This window comes from Suricata suricatta, chromosome 12 (assembly GCF_006229205.1).
Source record: "Suricata suricatta isolate VVHF042 chromosome 12, meerkat_22Aug2017_6uvM2_HiC, whole genome shotgun sequence".
In the NCBI taxonomy this organism is placed as follows: Eukaryota; Metazoa; Chordata; class Mammalia; order Carnivora; family Herpestidae; genus Suricata; species Suricata suricatta.
The window spans coordinates 87050488-87061027 of NC_043711.1; the positions used below are offsets into that span (position 1 = coordinate 87050488).

Sequence of the window (10540 nt, forward strand, 5' to 3'; positions counted from 1 at the left end):
GCCCTGTCTATGACTGAATTTTAGCATCATTGTTATAAAATGTGTTTGCTATCTGCTTCTCACTGAAAACATCTTGCTCTCTTCTTAGTTGTAAGATTTACTACCGGTTCAAACAAATGTGTATGTTATCTGCTTTTCACTGAGAATATCCTGTTATCCTATGATGTGTAAGTTACCTCATTGTAATTAGAATAGTTTTAAAGAAATACCTCTGTAAAACCTGTTTCTGCACCCTTTTCAAAGCATCTTTATCACTGAGAATTATTTGTAAAAGTTCCACCTTTTGATGTCATAAGTCTTTAAATAAAGGCCCAAGACCTGCCTAGGGAGGAGTTAGATGGAGATATAAGAAGATACAGGATACAGGAGATACAGGAGATGGAATAAGAATGTCGGGCTGGGCCAATTAAGAAACTGCGCTGCGTGAGTCTCTTCTTTGCTTCTTGTCCGCCGCTGCCCCTTCAGGGAGCCCTGGACCCGCCGGAGCGGGCCTCTGGCAGGTCATATTGTTCACAGAGCCCCAGAATGGGCTGGCCTTTGGAATATCTGCGGTAGAATCACCGTGTTGCAGGACTCCAGCCCGGGGTATCTTGTTTTCGCCTGATGCCTGGTTTTGATTAAAGACATATGTCGTGTTCAAAGGCCCCTGCACAGATCAGCCTCTGAGTGCCCCCTATGTAATTAGTTTGTTTAAACAGTGTCTCCATTTATGTCAGGTCTTGACTGTGGCCCTAAGTACAAGAGTGTAATAGGATATACCTATTAAACAGATGTTGAACCTTAATGGATATGTTTTGAACAATCAATCGGAATTAAACTTTCAATAACTACTGTAGAACAAGAAAATGTACCTCGTTACATTAAGCAGAGCAATATGGTCTCTTACTGACTCTCAAGAGCTATGGTTTCCCCAGATGGGGTGAGTATCAGAATCCATGAGAGGACATTTTAAAATTCAAAGTTTTAGGCCCCTATTCACCAATAGATTTTGATTCATGGATCTGGGGTAGAACTTGAGCATCTGAATTTTTTAAGGGTTCCTTGACAATTACGATGTGCAGCCAACTTCGGAGGCCCTGAGCCTAGAGATCATCAGAGGTGGTCCTTTAGAGACAATCTGTTGTTTGTTACGAGAGACCAATGTTTTCATTCATTTATTTATTTTTCATCCATTCATTCATACATTGATTGTAAAGAGAAACCAACCTTATTCCCATTTTGCAGGTAAGAACACTGAGTTCACATAGTTTAAGTAACATATCCAGGATTACTCTGTTAATAAATGCCAGCGGTGAGGGGAAATAATGTGTGCAAAGAGAATAAATTTAAGGAAGTTGATAAATCTTGTAAAGCAATCAAGATAAGGAAGAGATGGGTTAATAGAAGGGAGAGGTCACTTCCAGTCTGACTGGGCAGAGGGGGGAAGACGATTGCCCAAGCTTAGTAGGACACAGGGAAAGACATTTTAGTCACACTGGACATTTAAGACAGGCGTTCTCCAACCAGGCAGGAAATCTAAATCACCCGGGAGCTTTAAAAACGATCCTGCCAAGATATGTAAGCAGTACAAAGTGACCATTGACTGATGAATGGACAGAGAAGATGGGGTAGAGATACACATTGGAATACTATTCAGCCATAAAAAAGGATAAATCTTGCCATTTGTTAAGGACATGGATGGAACTGGAGAGTATTATGCTAAGCAAAATGAGGAAGACAAATATCATAATTTTATCATATGTGGAATTTAAGAAACAAAATAAACAAAAAAAAAGGAAAAAATAGTGGGGGGTGGGAAATCAAGAAACAGACTCTTATCTAGAGAGAACACACTGATGGTGACCGGAGGGAGGGGGGGGGGTTGGGCGACACAGGTGAGGGGGATTAGGATGAACACTCGTCATGTCGAGCACTGGGTGTTGTACGGAAATGTTGACTCACTCTATGGCACCTGCAACTAATAGAACACTGCCTGTTAACTAACAGGAATTAAAACACATAAACAAACTAACCAATTCTGATTCAGTGGGTGTCAGGTGAGGCCTTGGAAGCTGTATTATTTTAAAAGCAGCCGAGGTGATTCTGAATTCTCGGCTGGGTTTGGGACTAAGCTGCTTGTGTACAGGATGGATAAAGGCAGCAAAGTGCTGTCGGGAACTTATTCAATATGCAACTTAACTCCGAATGGAAACCAAGCATTCAGGAGTAATCTGGGTTTGATTTCTCAACCTACACCCAGGTTCTGGCTCTGATTCTGCTCGCCCTTCTCCAGCTCCGTGGCTCCTGTTTGGCTCCTGTTTGGCCTCGACGGTCTCCCTCCTGGCTTGAAAACCTCTCATCTCTGCCTCTTCATTGTATGCAGCCTCCACTTGTGACGGCTTTAATCCTCTTCCTAAAACTCAACTGATCATGGCATAAGATGGCTGTAAACCCAGTTAAAAACTGTCCACACTGCCCGTTGCTGGATTCCTCAGAACGACCTTTAAGGCATTTTCAGACTAATGCCAGATCACGTCTCCATTTATGTGTTCATTAACTTACAAAACGATGGACTTAGTACTTAGTGCCTCTGATGTGCAAATGCTGTGTTAGATGCTGGCATTCCAGCGGTGAAAAAGGCAGGCTCGTGGTTCATGAGCTCACGCAGCACAATCAACACTACCAAGGGGTAAACTCGGGGCTTGGGCAACACAGAAGAGGAGCCCCCAGGCTGACCTCCAGGACTTGGGGAGGGCTTCCCGGAGGACAGGGCTTCCCTGACAGACGGGTCAGGGAAATTCGCCTGGTAGAAAGGGCAGGGCATTTGTGATAGGATGCAGGAGGCACAAGGATGTGGCAGTAAGAGGGAACCTAGTTGGTTTAGATAACTTTCAAGAGTTCTGCATAAATAGTTGTGGAAGGCGTTGAGTATTGAGAATTTACTAAGCACAAATATCAACATAATTCTAAGGCGGATTTTTGGAAGAGTGGGTGCAATGTCCAGATCCAAATCTAACTGAATAGATTGAAATAAATGGACACAGTTTTTTTTTTTTTTCTGAGAGAAAGAGACAGAGACAGACAGAGACAGAGACAGAGCATGAGCTGGGGAAGGGCAGAGAAAGAGAGAGACACAGAATCTGAAGCAGGGTTCAAACTCACGAACAGCAACATCATGACCTGAGCTGAAGTCGAATGTTCAACCGACTGAGCCACTCAGGCACCCCACCTTACATTTTAAATGCAGAGGTTCATACATTGACCTAAAACCCAACTATGCTCTCACAGGCCGGGAGAAGGTACCCACCCGGACATCGGAGGCACAAGGGCAAAATGCTCAGAGTTGAGTTGATGTCCATGGTAGGAAATGGCCGCAGCATGGAATGTCCAGAAGTCCCAGGACTGTTGGGTCCTTGTGTTCAGGGTTAGATTTCACAGCACAAATGGCAGAGAGAGACTGTGAATGCCCAGAGGTGGGTTACTGTAGAGGAGAAGGGCTAAAACATACACATGAGGAAATTGGGACGATTTGGGGCTGCTTCTTCTAGAGATTCTTAAACAGCTCATTATCCAGAGAGCTGCCTTGTTGAGGGGGAATTAACCTCTAGGGGGCAGGGCTGAGTCCAAAGGGCAGCCTTCACAGGTGCACAGGTCTCTGAAATGTGTAAGAACTTCCTTAGGACAGGAATTGTCTTCTCAAGGTGCGATAAAGGAGAACAATGAATTGGATAAAGGATAATATGCAGCAGAATTTCCTTATCAATTTTTAATACCCACTTTATTGAGGTGTATAATTGGCGTGTACAAATCTGTACATATTTAATGTATAAAACTCAGTGAGTTTGGGGACAAGCATGCAACCTTGAAACCACCCCCACCATCAAGACCTTGAACATATCCATCCCCTCTGAGAGTTTCTTCCTCTTATTATTTTTCTGGTAAGCATGCTTTACATAAGATCTTTGCTCTTCGCAAATTTGAAGTCTATGGCACAATACTGCTTACTTACTACAGGCACTATGCTGTGTAGTAAATCTCTAAAACGTACTCATCTTCTTTACTTGGAAACTTGTGCCCTTTGACTATTGTTTCCCATTTCTCCCCTCCCTCAGTCCCCAGCCCCCAGAACCATCATTTCGCTATTCATGTCTATGAGTTTGACTGTTTTAGATACTATGTAGAAGCGAGATTATACAATTCTGTCTTTCTGTATCTGGTTTCTTTCACTTAGCACGGCTATCCCCCAGGCCCTTCCATTGTTGCAAATGGAAGGTTTTCTTTCCTTTTTAAAAAGGCTAAATAATATTCTAGTGCATGTATGTGCCATGGTTTCATTATTTATCCATCGAAGGCCATTTTGGCTGTTGCCATATCTCGACTATTGTGAATAATGCTGCAATGAACATGAGGGTGTAGATAGATTTTGGGGGTCCTGACTTCAGTAGATATATACCTGGAACTGGGATTCATAGCAATTCTTGCACCTGCCAGGTCTCAGTCTCTGATCAGAGAAGCCATGTTCTAGTAAAGGAAGGGTTGAGTAATATTTAAAGTGGTCAAAAGAGTTTAAGAGGATGTTTTCTAGAAAAGACCAGACACATACTCTCAGTTTTGTGGGCTGCTTGCTCTCTGTAGTGACTACACAGCTCTTTCTCGGTAGCTGGGAAGCAGCCACAGACAATAGGTAAATGGAGGCGGCTGTGTGCCAAGTTTTTTTGGGGGGGGCGGCCAGTAGTCTGCCCGCAGGTGGGATCTGGCTCTCTGTGCTGGCAGATGGCGGGAGCCACACCTCTGAACCTATTTGGGCAGCTTGGAGGGTTTGCACTAATATGATATTCGTTAGAGAAGATAACTATAAATGCAGGAAATCTCAGCAGAGAACTTAGAACTCATAGAGAGAATAGCTTAGATCAATTTTACTTCTCTAGACAAGGAAAATGAAGCCCCCAAAAGAAAGGGACGCACCCCAAAACACATAACTAGGTAGAGGCATTTGCTATACTGCAAGTGATCTAATAATGTGTTATTTACTTTCCTTATATCTGCATATTCAAGAGATAGAGGAGGGAAAAAATCTCATTTTACAGTAAGGGGGGGAAAACTCGTTTTTATGGTTTGTAACAAAAGTCTTCAAACTTGCGTGCCTTTGATTAAAGCCTTCTCTAACTGGTTCTGGAGCCTTCCTGGGGTGGGTGAGCCTGCTCTCTCCGGTAGATTAACATGCGCATTATGAATTCACTGTCAATGTCAGCCAGCGAGCTTTTCCAATTTTATGAACGTCTTTTCTTTCAGGAGCTGGAAATGTTCTCAAAACTGTCCTGAAAGCAAGTAATGCTTTCGGTCGTTGTCACCTTCGTGAAGAACAAGCAGCAACTTTGCTTTCTGACTTCATTCTCCCAGTGACATTTTTCACACAGGCTCTGACAGAGACAGCAATTATAAAGACATCCAGGTTGGCATTCAAGGATTCTTGAAGTTAACAAATTGTCCGGGGATAAATGACAATGAAGTTGGCAGGCTACCGGTTCCTCCATGAAAACGCACTCACTAGGGGGCTGGAATCAAGCCTCGGGGAAGAGGCTGGTCCCAGCCCCGATGTCCATGGTGGGGTGCGCTGGCGTTACCCCCAGGACTTACCTCCTCCGGGAGCAAGGTGACCCAGGCTGGCCCGGCTGTGGGCACCTCAGCGGCTCAGAAAGTCTGGAAGATTTCGGGTGAAAACAGTGAAAAATACATACCTAAACAAATTCAACATAGCTTCTGAATTTGCTGACAATACTCAAGGGTGAACACATTGTTAATTCAGATCTAACTCTCTCCTGAATAAATCCGCCATTTATTGGCCCCTCACTGCCCGCGGTGTACCTTCCTGTGTGGCCCGACGCTCCAGCATTCTAGTGTGTTGGCTTCTGTCTGCTGCTTCCGCAAGTGACGTCTTTTCCAGGTGTTCCACATCCCGTGGACCAGTTCAGCTCCCAGTCCCACCTCTTCTGTGAAGCCTGCTCTTCTCATGCCCAGGACAGCCATCTGCATTCACAACAGAGACGGGATTGGGGGGACTCAGGGGGAATGCCACAGGAGGCCCGGGATTGGGACAATAGAGAGAGAGCTTCTGCAGAACGTGGACTCCCAAGTGGGTCCGCCGTGAAGCAGGGAGCGCACTGTGCACAGCCATCCACTGGAGCAAAGCCAGGGGCTTAGTGGTGCTCAGTGCTTGGTGCTTATTGTGTCAGGGGACGTACTGCTCACAGAATCTTCATCGTGTCAGATCTCTGAGTTGCATGCTCTTATGCAAGCCCCGTTTTATACAGGAGTCGATGGAAAAAATAGGTTTAGAACTTCTTCAAGGCCTTGCAGCTAGTACAAGTGATAAATAAGCCAAGATTATCCAAGGCTGCAGGTGGCCGATGCGAAGGGAGGTTGGAATGAGGGGTTGGAGGGGAAAGACTGAGGAACCCCTCGACCTCTGTGTTTGTCACCACTGTCCACTTGCTCTGAAAATTTAAGAGGTAGCTCTCTCTAGACCTTCTTCCAAGGGTGACGGCCGGAGTTGGTTAGGGTTTGTTTCTAGAAATTTCCTAACTCTTCACTCCTCGGCCTTTCTCCTGAGTGCGGAAGGGCTCACACTGCTCCTTCCAGGGCACCCGGAAGTGCTTACGGAGTCGCGCGGTTAGCAGGCTTTGTCCCCATCACCACCCCCGTTTTGCCCATGAGGAGGGTCAAGCAGAGAGCCACGGTGTCTGAGGCTGCATAGCAAATAAGAGGCAGGACTGGGATTCACACCCAGTTCCTCACCACTCTGCACCGCTCCCCAGAGAATGTGCGGCCAGCCGCCCAGGCCAGCTAGGGGAAGACCTCAGGAGTGGGGACAGTTGACATTCTCAACATCTTTTCTGGAAATCGGTGCTGCTTCGTGACAGTAAGACTTCAGAAGGCGTTGTGAATTCTCATCTGGGTATGAGATGTAGTTTACTCAAGGCCACATCTGTCTTGGTAGGAGAGAAAGACCAGCCATGTCATCAGTGAGGGGCCATGCGTGTCCCCCAAATACCCAACACAGGGCCTGTCACCACGGAGACACAGTCAATGGTTCTTGAATATAAATGGAAGGAAGTCACCGAAGAACACATGAAAAATTGTGTCCATCTCTGACCTCTGACTTTCCTGCTTTAGGTAACTCCCACTCCAAACCTTGGCTAGAACACAATACCAGACTCTTCCTCTTAGGTCTCAGGGCATTCATTCCTCCCCTGGTTTAAATGCCCTCTTTTCTACCATCTCCCTCCCCTTGTCTTCAGGCTCCTCACCCACCAGCCTTCTTAATCTCCAGCTCAGGACCAGCCCCCATTTTCTCTTTTGGCTCCTTCCCTGGGTCTCTAAGTCCCCCTGAGGAAATATTGCAGATATGGAAAATGATCCTCTTTATGAGGGTGTAATTCCAATGTCCCCAGATTCCTGAACTTTGAAGTTATTTTACTTCTTTCCCATCACCCACTGCAGGTTTGGGAGGGTGTGATGGAGGGGGAGGGAAGATGACACAGTGTACTTGGGGTTTGTCACTGCTAAGTTTTAGTGTTGATGAGCAGAAATAATTTTTACTATCCCCCAAACCGAGCAGACCCTCACCTCCTGTTTTACAGCATATTTTACATGCTCTGGACAGAGTCATCATGTTTATGACACTTGACAGCTGTTTTTCCCTGGCTGCTAGGTGGGATGGGACAGCGCCACATTTCGCTCAAAGGTACATTTACGTCTTCCACCTGAGTGTTCTAACATGTCCTCTGTCCCCATAACACATTTTGCATCCTCTTGTCTCCAATCTGCTTGATCACCTGTAAGAGCCCCCCTCTTCACGGCCTTGCATCTTCTTGTATACCTTCAGCTAGCACAGTTCTTAAATGTAAGTGCGTAAGTGCATGTGAAAATCACCAGAAGGTTTGTTCACAGGCAGATTGCCACGCCCAGTCCCCAGGGGTTCTGATTCACTAGGTTCAGGAAGGATAAAGAATCTGCATTTCTAAAGAATTCACAGGAGAAGCCAGGGCTGCCTTCCTAAGGGACCCCACTGTGAGAATGACTTCAGTAAGCTCTTCCTTGCCTCCTTAACTTGGATCCCAGATAAAATGTTATCCCTTCCCCTTTCTGTGACTAGTCTCTCCTGCTGGGGACACTAATCATTTCTTCCCAAAGTAGGTGTAGAAGGCTCACTAGGAACTGGGTCCTGGAGCTCTGTCTGGCTAAATCAGCAGTAAAGCAGGCCAAGTGGGACCCTGGCCTCCTTGGAAATGTCACTCCAAATGGGAAGAGAAGCATCCTTGGAGGTGAGAATAAATGTGACTAACTCTGAATGGGTGAAAGTGTTGCGTTCACCAAACTGACTATGGGGAAAGCACGACAGAGTTTGTCTAAACAATGGTGAATCCAGATAGATGCTTATGCTGTCAGATAAACAATTGAGTGATGCCCCAAACACTGGGGCAACCGAAGAGAACTTGACTTGTTCCAAGGAGAGGCATTCCAGAAGAGAATGTTGTTTTCCCTTTGCACACCGATCCGTGGGGCTCTGTAGATGTCAGCTTGTTATTTACCAAATAGAGTTGTTTACTCCTTGCTTTCACATCTTTTTCAGGGTATTTCAGTGAGACACAACCAAAAATAAGATTACAAAAAGTATCCATATCCGTACGCATACACACAGGAGGGTTGGCAGGGAGATACAGCAAAGACCTTTAAGGCAACTCTTAAATCATTTGATGTTTTGGAGGTTTTTGCTCCACTGGGAAGCTCAGAACTCTGCAGTCCTGTCCCCAGTGGAGCAGGGTGGAGGTGGGGGCAGCTCAAAACCAACACGGGAAGTTCCCCACCAGTGGCCCAGAAAGTACTTGTGAATGTGGCAGGAAATGAGGTCTTAAGTCCGTGCATAAAACAATCAAATCCATCACAGCCTTGAAATGACCCGTCATAACTCAGGGACTGTCGTAGCATTCTGTGTGCACAGGGGCAGTCGAGGAAGGAGTGACAAACTGATCTCGGAGTCTGCTAAATCCATTCTGGCAGCCAGAGGAATATATTTCCAAAGCCAAGTCACATCATTTTCCTCGAGCTCATTTGACTGCAGGCTAAGAAGCTATTGCAGAAAACAAAGGGATGGTGATGGGGGTGCTGGGATAATGAATATTAATGAACTTAATGCTCTGGTTTGTCGTTGGTCTAGGACTGGAGGAATGCAAAGTTGGGTAAAGAAGAACAAATTCAAACTGATGTTTCAAAATGGACGGATGGAGTTGGCCACCCATCTGGGCACCTCATAGAAGCTTGTCGTGTGCCTACTACGTGCCTGCTCCCTGGTCTTGGCAAAACAATCACCTGCCCTCCTTCCCCAGGGACTTCATAGTCCATTGGAGACATGGATGTGTAAGTAATTGTGACAATTCAGAGCTTCGCTTTGCATTACTGAAAACACACAAGTGGAGGGGAAGTCAGGGAGAGCACCCAAGAAGATGTGACTGCTTAACTAAGCCCCCCTCCCAACACATCGACTGACCCTCCTTGAGGGATGAACTTGAGATTTGGTTAAAGCTGGCACTGGGATAATAACCAGACCTCCCGATTTCCCAGCAAAGCCTTGGTTATACCCATTCCTCCCAATGCCCCATGTTGTAGGTTTAATTGAGTCCCACAAAAAGAGATGGCCAAGTCCTAACCTCCAGCACCCATGAATATGATCTTCTTTGGAAATAGGGTCTGTGTAGCTGTAATTAAGATAGGATGTGGTCATACTAATTTGGAAGGCTGTCCTAAATCCAGTGACTGGTATCCTTATAAGGAAGCCATAGGAAACTGTAACAGTATAGAGACCCCATCACAGAGGGGAGAAGACTGTATGAAGATGAAGACAGACATTGGAGAGATGAAGCAACTGGAGAAGGTATGCCAAAGATTGCTGGCAAGACCAGAAGCCAGGAGAGGTAAGGAAGGACTTTTCTCTCTCTCTGGACTCTTTTCTGCCAAGACCTTGATTTCAGGCTTTCTGCCTCCTCAACTGGGAGAGGATAAGTTTCTGTCATTTGAAGCCCCTGGTTTGTGGCACTTTTTTACAGCACCCCTGCGTTTAAATTTTGATTCAGAACATGTGTCTATATTTTAGCATTCACTAGGATCTAAAATGAAGCTGGGAAGATAGATCCCAGGGTTCTTTCTCGCTCTTTCCGGTCCCCACCGAACCCTTCCTGGCTCCAGTCTTGGGTTAGGAAGTTGGCTCCTACCTCCACTTGGCGTGGGCACCCCACTGGCCAGGCGTCCTCGGTCTCTGTCGGAGGCTGCATGCCGAGGGGCCCTGGTCCTACGCAGTCAGCACTCACCAAATATGTGTCGACTAGATTTGACTTAAGGCGGACTCCAAGTAGAGTCTGAATGTTCCATTCCTCCCGGAAATATACTGACTTCTCTGCTTTGGAGGAGGCCAGCACCTCTGGGCAGGTATGTACAAAACTACTGAAGGGAACAATTTTTGTGACTGTGGACACTCAGTTTGGGACAGCACTCTCCGATGACTGCT

General features: G+C 46.0%; 1 long non-coding RNA gene across 1 annotated transcript in view; it reads left to right on the forward strand.

Moving 5' to 3' along the window:
- LOC115275027 overlaps positions 1–2507 on the forward strand; it is a 21233-nt gene extending 18726 nt beyond the window's left edge. The window contains exon 3 of the long non-coding RNA XR_003901371.1: positions 2240–2507. This is a non-coding gene — a long non-coding RNA (uncharacterized LOC115275027). The remainder of the gene's footprint in view (positions 1–2239) is intronic.
- Positions 2508–10540: the final 8033 nt, after the last annotated feature.